The 10654-nt window shown below is 39.4% G+C and overlaps 1 long non-coding RNA gene across 3 annotated transcripts; it reads right to left on the bottom strand.

Moving 5' to 3' along the window:
• Nucleotides 1-1058: 1058 nt before the first annotated feature.
• LOC139197241 (uncharacterized) lies at nt 1059-9916 on the bottom strand. 3 transcript variants are annotated; one of them, XR_011582471.1, is made up of 7 exons: nt 9416-9916; nt 9102-9239; nt 8437-8494; nt 3050-7616; nt 2736-2873; nt 2071-2128; nt 1059-1250 (listed from the first exon to the last, which is right to left on the bottom strand). It is a non-coding gene; the product is annotated as an uncharacterized lncRNA (long non-coding RNA). The 3 variants fall into 3 exon arrangements; XR_011582474.1 differs by lacking the exon at nt 8437-8494; XR_011582473.1 differs by lacking the exon at nt 2071-2128.
• Between the last annotated feature and the right edge of the window lie 738 nt (nt 9917-10654).

Below are 10654 nucleotides of genomic sequence, written 5' to 3' on the forward strand. Positions count from 1 at the left end.
GTGTGTGGAGGAACTCAAGATCCCTCCTTAGGTTTCTCGATGTGCCGAATCCATCATCCGTTTTCTAAAATTCGACCATTTTAAAATAGTTCATTTATTAGCCGTACTTTGTACGAAAATGTGTTTTTGTGTTAGTACGTTACATATTTACGTAGATGGTTTCGTTTCTAGGTGAAATGCATCGCAAGGATCTTCGATGCCTGCGAGGCGGGTTTGACCTGACGACATGAATGTGATGGGTCTTTTCTTTGATATATACAAATACTTGTTTAGTTTCCATATATACATCTAATAATGAATTTTCTATGTGACTGTCGTAATTAAATTGATGTTTATAGGAAATGACGTAACGATGAGAATTAGGAAACCATTATAAATCCCACGGGATGCCTTAATTAGATTTACGGCTATGAATAATATTATGTAGACTAGAATTATTGAATCAATGTGGCATGACTATATTTATGTTATCTGCTCATCGTTTGCTGCACTGGTGTTAGTACTCGCCCGGGCCAAGGCCAGTCTTTCACGTGTATGTTCATATTGCACCGTATGCTTACTTTGGATCCATTGTAGGTGACAGTCATGTCCTAGATTGCTATAGGCAATTAGGACTAGTAAGTGATGCGCATAGCGTCAATCTTAACGTAATTGTAGTACTAGAGCGTAAATCATTATTTCACCCAGTCATATTCACATCAGAATACGTCTGCATGAACTCGTGTGTCAGCATATGTCAATGAGCACTCGATATGATATGTTTATTTATGCGAGAATAGGTGATTATGGACGTCATGTGTTTATTTTCGAAAGTAGTGATGTATTGCATTCTTGAGATACTGTTGGCTCTAGTAAGTATTTTCATACTATACGTAGTATGTATATTTTGGAAACTATATTTGTTTTACGGTGATGGGTTATTATGTTTTCGAAAAGATTTTTACAAACTTTATTTTCAGGCTCACTCACCCTTATTTTTCGCCCCTCCAGGTTTTAATGGCTGAGTTATCTTGTTGACGAGGATTTTTGGCAAATTGTTGTTGTGGGTATACTACCGATGACACACCCCATCCCGAAGGAGGGCGTGCTGGCCGTCACGTGAGAGTGACGTAACCATTTACACAGTTCGGAAGTTTTAAGAAAAATTACAATTACTAAGATGAGACACCCGAGGGTGAGTCATACTTTTGTGAATTCTGTCAGAACACCGTTGGATTCCTCGTGGCCACCAAAGCTCTGCTAACTTGAACCTGGAGGGGCGCAAACCAAAATTGAGTGGGTCAGTAAAACAAAGTTTTTCGAAGACTTTTCATTTAAAACATTTATAACCCCTCACCGTAAAACCTGTATACTTTCCCAGAAAATAGTATATATAAAACCATATATAATCTCAAAATTCAAATCTCAAATCTTTAACGCTTTTCAAGAAAAACATGCCATGCCATAAATCAAAATATAAATCAGGTGAAATAAGGAATCAATCGGAGACCCTGCAGTTGGTCATATACGATTAATTCAACAGCTCAATATCTCACTAAGCCGGAGTCACCACAGTGACCTATACGGCCCTACTCTGCACATCACTCGGAACTACGTAAGGTAGTCTATACGATGAAAGGTGTAAAATACGCTCTAGTGCTTCTCTCATCATATCATCAGCGCGCATATCTAAGGTCACCCACTAGTCGGAATCACGCCTAGTGATCTGTACGACTAGCATGTCGGAACCCTCACATGGTCTGTACGACATCCACCTACTTGGATCCAAGGCGAGCGTGCGGTGTGGTGAATAATATAAGCACTAACACCTAGGGTGCAGGTAATGAGCTTCCAATTATATCGATATCAATCAATTCAATTAAATGAATAATGAACTCACCTGACTTACCTGTGCCTCCACAGCACCATGCAACATGTATGCATCATATCTCAATCATGTAATTCATATAACAATTCACATTTTCAAATAATTCTATGCATGGCATTTTTAAAGCATATTTTCATATAAATTCATTTTCTGGGAAAAATCAATAGTATATAGGTAATACGAAAACAAAACTGCCCACTCACCTGGAGTTCGCCCACAACTCCCTCGCACCGTACATCAAGGCGTCATGACGATTAGCGCCTAGAACAACAATCAAATCCAACCTCAGAAATTCTGCCGATAGAATACATAACTTATATAAGACACGTCACTACGTAGTTCGATCCGGATGATCTGCAATTCAGATTTCCAATCCGAAACTTCCAGAGGTCCACAATATACCTCTAGGATAACATCCTAAAATTTCGTTACCATCCAACGGTCGGATCTCCGTCAATTTCCAAAACTAAGTGATGATTAACATTCTATTTTATGAACTTACAACTCCAATTCCGGAAGATCCGTAAATCGGATTCCCAATCCGTAAGTTTCTATAATCCTCAAATATTACGTATTACAACGTATCAAAGTTTGGTGACGATCCAACGGTCGGATCGTCAATTCACATTTTCACCTAACCACGAATCGTAACCAACCTAGGTTCAATTATTCAATTTACGTCCATCAATTAACAAAACTGAACCTAGAACCTTAATCACATGCTAATAATGACATTGGCGGGCCATTGGCCACGCGCCGCCGCGGGTGGCGGTTGGCCGCCCCCGGCTCGCCGGAAAATTCAACTATTTCCAAAAATTACCAAAATTTGGAGATTTGAAGATCTCAATGAGTAGAACAACTTTCATACCTGAGGCCAAGGCCAATTTGGCCTGGAAGTGCTTCAATTTCACCAAAACCGTGAAGAACCCTAGAATTTGGGTGTTTCCAATTCGACCTTCAAACTTGTTCCAACGCCTCAATTACCTCCTGGGCTTTGTTCTAGGTCCTAAAGGAATGCTAAAGGTGTTAGTAATTGAAAGAAAACATTTCAAAATTTGGAGAATTTAAACAAAAGGGTCGCGGCACCCGTAGGGGTGTTCTTCGCGAAATCACAACGAAATTCAATGATTCTTGGGGTGAAACGTAAAGAGGGAAGGCCTAGATGATGATTAGGAGTGGTACCTTGACTCAATTCGTCGGAAATTTGAACGAAATCCATCGAATTTGGGCGTGGGCACCGCCGGGTCGAAACGACCCACGGGTTCTCCCCAACCCACTTCCTTTTTTCCTCCGCTTCTCACCCTCTCTCCCTTCCTCCTTTCCCTGTTCCGATTGGTCAGTTTCTTCCTCTCTCTGCCTCAGATTCGCTCTCTCTCCTTCTTCTCCGATTGGGCAGTTTTTGCCCAATCTCTCTTCTTCTTCTCTGTTTTCTGGTTCTTCCCACGCACACACCCACACAAAACTTTCATTTTTCTCATCCCAGCCATCCATTTCAAAATCCTTTAATCTGGGCCATCCAAATTTTAATAATAAAATTCATAAAATGTCCAACTTCAAACTTTAAAAATCTTTTTCGTTATAACTCCAAATAACGAACCGTCTGCGCCTACGCGTCCGTAACGACGAGTACTACGAGGATATGTCAAGAAAACAAATCTTAGATGGCACGACACAACGATTAACCTCGAATGATGTGCGTGTCTCGAAGGGCATTTTGTAAAATCCTTTATTAAAACTTTAAAAATTCTTAAAATTAGGGACGGGCTGTCACAATCTACCCACCTTACAGAAATTTCGTCCTCGAAATTTACACAATCTTTACAATCCATCAATATCCATGAAACAGCCCGAAACACATATCTCTCATTCGATTCTTTGATTTCTAAGTAGCTTCTTCCACTGAAAGATTCCTCCATAAACTTTCACCAAACTCATAGTCTTATTTCTCAGTACATCATCTTTCTAATACAAGATAGGCATTGGCTCCTCATCATACGTCAAATCCATATTGACTTCCAAAGGTTGCGAAGGTATCACTCGTGAAGGATATGAGGTTTAATGTCGAAGTATCGAAACATAAAACATATCATGCCCTTTCATCGGCTCTGGAGGCAACTCAGCCTGTACGTAACTTCACTGACTCGTTCGATGATCATAGATGGTCTGACGTATCTAGGACTTACTTGTTTTTCTTTTTAAAACGAATCATACTTTTCCAAGGTGATAATTTCAAAATCATTCGATCACCTACATATACATCCGGTCAGTGGCATGTTTGTCTGCTAAGCTCTTCAGCCGATCCTGGCCCACTTCCAGGTTAGACTTAATTACTTGAATATTCCGAATAGTCTCATCTACTAACTCAGGGCCTTGAATACTATCCGTCCCCAATTCTAACAATTTCGAAACACAAGACATAGCTTTACGCGGCCTTATGGCGTTACTCAAGAGAACAAACTGAAGGGACCAACATACCCAAGAAGTTTAACAGATCCCAAATCTCTTTTTCCATAAAACAAATAAATAACTGTTGCGCTTGTCTGGAAAGGTTGATGTTCTCATACTGAAGTAACATACGCTGACGTCACAAGTCGATCAATTATTATTCAAATTCCAACCCAACTATTTTGTATACGAGGAAGCTTGTCCACGAAATCCGTAGTAATATTCTCCCATTTCCGCCGTGGAATGGGAAATGACTACATTATTCCAAAAAACTTATTTCTTTCTGCTTTAACCTGATGCCGGATGATACGCCTACTAACATACTTCGCCATTTCTCTTGTCATACCCGTCAATAGTACATGAACGAATAGTATGATAAATCTTAGTACTCCCGGGATGCATTGTAGAAGTGGAACAATGTACATCGTCAAAATTGCTCTCTTTAATTCCATACCATTAAGCATAAACACTTTGTTCCCTTGCATAAGCTTGTCATCTGATTCTCTAGCTCTAAGGTCTTTCTTTTTCCCGTTATTCCTTGCTTAAATAAATTCTTGAATTTCATCGTCAAACGCTTGAGTCTCGAGTACGATCTACCAAATTGGTCCAACTTGGAAATTAGCAAGTAAGCCTTCTTCTCGATTTTTGATACTCAACTTTACTCCAGTAGATTTCAATTCCACAAGAAGATGAACATAGCAAGCGTACCAAGCATTAATTCTCACTGGGGTCTTCCTACTAAATGCATCAGCCACAACATTAGCTTAACCACCCTCGTCACACGATCATAATCACTAAGCAACTCAATCCACCTTTGTTGCCTAAGATTAATATCTCTCCGCGTAAACATATATTGGAGACTCTTATGATTCATTAAAATCTTGCATTTCTCACCAATAATATAATGTCTCCATAACTTCAAAGTAAGAATGATAGCCGCCAATTCCAAATTATAATTAGGGTAATTCATCTTATGAGATCCCAATGGCCATGAAGCATAGACAATCATCCTACCATGTTGCATCAACACGCATCCAAGAACATTCAAAGAAGTATTACTATAGACCACATAATTACCACTATCGTCTGGGAGTGCGAAAACAGACGCATGAGTGAGGGAACACTTTACTTGCTGAAGCTCTACTCACAATTTTTCATCCCACTCAAACTTAACCTCTTTTCTCATCAATCTCGCCAAGGGCGAAGCAATAATTAAAATCTTGGACGAACTATCGATAATATCCTGCTAATCCGAGAAAACTCTGAACCTCAGTCACAGTTCGCAATTGTTCCAAATTCTCAATCGTTGCTACTCTTTTAAGAATCCATTTGAATACCTTAAGTAAATATAATTAATTTATCCAACATTAGCATTTGCTAAACTTAGCATACATCAACGTTCCCTCAATCTTTGCAACACCAACTTTAAATATCTAGCATGCACTGCTCTAATCTTATCAATCTCGTCAATAGCAAACAATAACAACCTGGTCCAGATATCACTGGAATACTTCCTTCAGCAAACTCATAAAAGTAGCAGGTGCATTCGTCACTCCGAATGGCATCCCAACTTGGAATGACCATAACGAGTCCTGGATTCAGTCTTATGAACATCCTCACTGTTAATCTTCAACTAATATCATTCAGACCTCTAGTCAATCTCAGAAAGTACCCAGGCGCCTCAGAGCTGATCAAATAATCATCAATACATAACAATGGATAACAGCTCTCAATCGTTACCCGATTCAATTACCTAATATCAATGCCTAGCCTTAATGTCCATTTTCTTCCTCACAAATAAACCGGAGCTTTTCCAATGTGATATAATAAGTTGAATGGAACTTTTAACTCAACCTGAACCAATCTCTAACATAGGATTTGTATCTAAAAACAATTCAATAATAAAACCCACATCTCTGCCTGGCGGCAATCTAGGTAAGTCATCTGGGAATACACCAAGAAAATGTCTAACCATCTTTACATCTTCCATACTATTAGGATCAACATCATTTAGCACCATATGAATTCAATATCTTGGCAGCCTTTTGATAACAATCTTCTTTGCTCTCTCAACAGGAATAATGGCATAACTCACTTCACTTTACTTACCCCCAAAAGTAACCTCTGGTCATCCAGGTCAACAAAAATTAATTGATTCCCCATAGCAATCTAGCTTGGCACAAATATACATTTCCCTTACTCGAGTCACCTTGTCTTTGAGATCTGGGATCACTAGTAAATCTATCACTTCGCCTCGAACCAGTGGCAGTAGAACCTAAGCTGGGAAAATTAGCTCTAATTTCACTTCCTTTGAAGCTCTGAGTCTTTCGATGTCCTTGATATGACGGATCTTTAACTTTCTCGCCTTTCCTCTAATTACCATTCTTTTCTTATCCTTCTTTACTCTCGTTGATCATATTCTCAAAGTCTTCAAAGCCCAACACCATCTCGTAAACTCCTGGTAAAAAGCATAATGGATAATGGTCGCCAAAGAACGCCACTTCTTCTTATTATCCAGCCTAAAACAACATAACACTTCAACCAACTAAGCAACAATATCCAAATGGAAACGAGGCAAATCTAAAAACTTTCTATAATACTCATTTGCCATCATCTTCCTTGTTTCACCTTTGCAAACTCTTGCTTACTACCATCATAATATACCGGAGGAATAAATCTTTTCTTTAATAATTCCTTAAATAATTCTCAATCAGCTGTTTCCTCCGGTGACAACGAATAATACTCCTGTTTCCACCAGGATACAAATTCATAACCCACAACCAGGTAGTCGTCTCGACCCACCTGTCAGAAGGAAGATTCTTTTGACTTGCATAACCCAAAATATCTTTTCCAAGTGACTAAGTCAACACTCTGCTCCCTTAGGTTCATAATTTCCATAAAGTGATTCAACTTCAACTTATAACCAGTCTCAAAACGTCCCTTTAGATAATAGACTGAATCACAATGGCAATAGTTTCCCCCCAAACTACTATATCAGGGAAATTAGGCTCATCCGAACTACGTGGCTCGCTACGAGGCGGTAAAGTTCTGACAGAAGACACTAGGAAATTCTCAAGATGTCCAGAATTGCAACCTAGGCTCTGATACCAACTGACACACCCCATCCCGAAGGAGGGCGTGCTGGCCGTCACGTGAGAGTGACGTAACCATTTACACAGTTCGGAAGTTTTAAGAAAAATTACAATTACTAAGATGAGACACCCGAGGGTGAGTCATACTTTTGTGAATTCTGTCAGAACACCGTTGGATTCCTCGTGGCCACCAAAGCTCTGCTAACTTGAACCTGGAGGGGCGGAAAACAAAATTGAGTGGGTCAGTAAAACAAAGTTTTTCGAAGACTTTTCATTTAAAACATTTATAACCCCTCACCGTAAAACCTGTATACTTTCCCAGAAAATAGTATATATAAAACCATATATAATCTCAAAATTCAAATCTCAAATCTTTAACGCTTTTCAAGAAAAACATGCCATGCCATAAATCAAAATATAAATCAGGTGAAATAAGGAATCAATCGGAGACCCTGCAGTTGGTCATATACGATTAATTCAACAGCTCAATATCTCACTAAGCCGGAGTCACCACAGTGACCTATACGGCCCTACTCTGCACATCACTCGGAACTACGTAAGGTAGTCTATACGATGAAAGGTGTAAAATACGCTCTAGTGCTTCTCTCATCATATCATCAGCGCGCATATCTAAGGTCACCCACTAGTCGGAATCACGCCTAGTGATCTGTACGACTAGCATGTCGGAACCCTCACATGGTCTGTACGACATCCACCTACTTGGATCCAAGGCGAGCGTGCGGTGTGGTGAATAATATAAGCACTAACACCTAGGGTGCAGGTAATGAGCTTCCAATTATATCGATATCAATCAATTCAATTAAATGAATAATGAACTCACCTGACTTACCTGTGCCTCCACAGCACCATGCAACATGTATGCATCATATCTCAATCATGTAATTCATATAACAATTCACATTTTCAAATAATTCTATGCATGGCATTTTTAAAGCATATTTTCATATAAATTCATTTTCTGGGAAAAATCAATAGTATATAGGTAATACGAAAACAAAACTGCCCACTCACCTGGAGTTCGCCCACAACTCCCTCGCACCGTACATCAAGGCGTCATGACGATTAGCGCCTAGAACAACAATCAAATCCAACCTCAGAAATTCTGCCGATAGAATACATAACTTATATAAGACACGTCACTACGTAGTTCGATCCGGATGATCTGCAATTCAGATTTCCAATCCGAAACTTCCAGAGGTCCACAATATACCTCTAGGATAACATCCTAAAATTTCGTTACCATCCAACGGTCGGATCTCCGTCAATTTCCAAAACTAAGTGATGATTAACATTCTATTTTATGAACTTACAACTCCAATTCCGGAAGATCCGTAAATCGGATTCCCAATCCGTAAGTTTCTATAATCCTCAAATATTACGTATTACAACGTATCAAAGTTTGGTGACGATCCAACGGTCGGATCGTCAATTCACATTTTCACCTAACCACGAATCGTAACCAACCTAGGTTCAATTATTCAATTTACGTCCATCAATTAACAAAACTGAACCTAGAACCTTAATCACATGCTAATAATGACATTGGCGGGCCATTGGCCACGCGCCGCCGCGGGTGGCGGTTGGCCGCCCCCGGCTCGCCGGAAAATTCAACTATTTCCAAAAATTACCAAAATTTTCAGATTTGAAGATCTCAATGAGTAGAACAACTTTCATACCTGAGGCCAAGGCCAATTTGGCCTGGAAGTGCTTCAATTTCACCAAAACCGTGAAGAACCCTAGAATTTGGGTGTTTCCAATTCGACCTTCAAACTTGTTCCAACGCCTCAATTACCTCCTGGGCTTTGTTCTAGGTCCTAAAGGAATGCTAAAGGTGTTAGAAATTGAAAGAAAACATTTCAAAATTTGGAGAATTTAAACAAAAGGGTCGCGGCACCCGTAGGGGTGTTCTTCGCGAAATCACAACGAAATTCAATGATTCTTGGGGTGAAACGTAAAGAGGGAAGGCCTAGATGATGATTAGGAGTGGTACCTTGACTCAATTCGTCGGAAATTTGGACGAAATCCATCGAATTTGGGCGTGGGCACCGCCGGGTCGAAACGACCCACGGGTTCTCCCCAACCCACTTCCTTTTTTCCTCCGCTTCTCACCCTCTCTCCCTTCCTCCTTTCCCTGTTCCGATTGGTCAGTTTCTTCCTCTCTCTGCCTCAGATTCGCTCTCTCTCCTTCTTCTCCGATTGGGCAGTTTTTGCCCAATCTCTCTTCTTCTTCTCTGTTTTCTGGTTCTTCCCACGCACACACCCACACAAAACTTTCATTTTTCTCATCCCAGCCATCCATTTCAAAATCCTTTAATCTGGGCCATCCAAATTTTAATAATAAAATTCATAAAATGTCCAACTTCAAACTTTAAAAATCTTTTTCGTTATAACTCCAAATAACGAACCGTCTGCGCCTACGCGTCCGTAACGACGAGTACTACGAGGATATGTCAAGAAAACAAATCTTAGATGGCACGACACAACGATTAACCTCGAATGATGTGCGTGTCTCGAAGGGCATTTTGTAAAATCCTTTATTAAAACTTTAAAAATTCTTAAAATTAGGGACGGGCTGTCACAACCGACGGTATAATTCCTCTTTTACCTTTACTGTACTTTACTTATGCTCTGACATTACGTGTGAAATATATTCATTCATGCTCACATGCACATTCTTACATTTAGGAAGGTTTAAATTTATTCACATTTTCCACATCACTACACTTTATGGCTTCATTACCTTCATGGTGTCGGCCACCACAACTCGATTCGGAGTTCAAGTGGACATCCTGGGTCGGGGTGTGTCATTATCAACATAAAAAGTTTGCTAAACCCGCCACCTATTTCCCTTCGCGATAAATGTGAGAAAACCGAATATGCATGAATGAGAAAATGGTACAACAATTTGGCAAATCAATGTAATATCAAACCATGATCTGTATATGTTTAGTGTTTATAAGTTTTTTCTCAACAAATTGAGATATAAATCCAAGTTACATTCCCGACTTTAGGAGTGTTCTTGAAATGTTATAAAGCCCTGAAATTGGTACAATTTAAATTTTAAGTTAACAATAAAAGAAATCAAAAAAGAAAGAAAAAACACATACCATGCCTATACATGTACATTTGCTTCTACTGTTCTACACCTGAAAAAGAAGAACAAATGAAAAAAAAAATCCATACATGAATAAAATTATACATATGTAAACCTTTACCATCCTGACCACTA

This window comes from Malus domestica, chromosome 01, assembly GCF_042453785.1.
Source record: "Malus domestica chromosome 01, GDT2T_hap1".
NCBI lineage: Eukaryota > Viridiplantae > Streptophyta > Magnoliopsida > Rosales > Rosaceae > Malus > Malus domestica.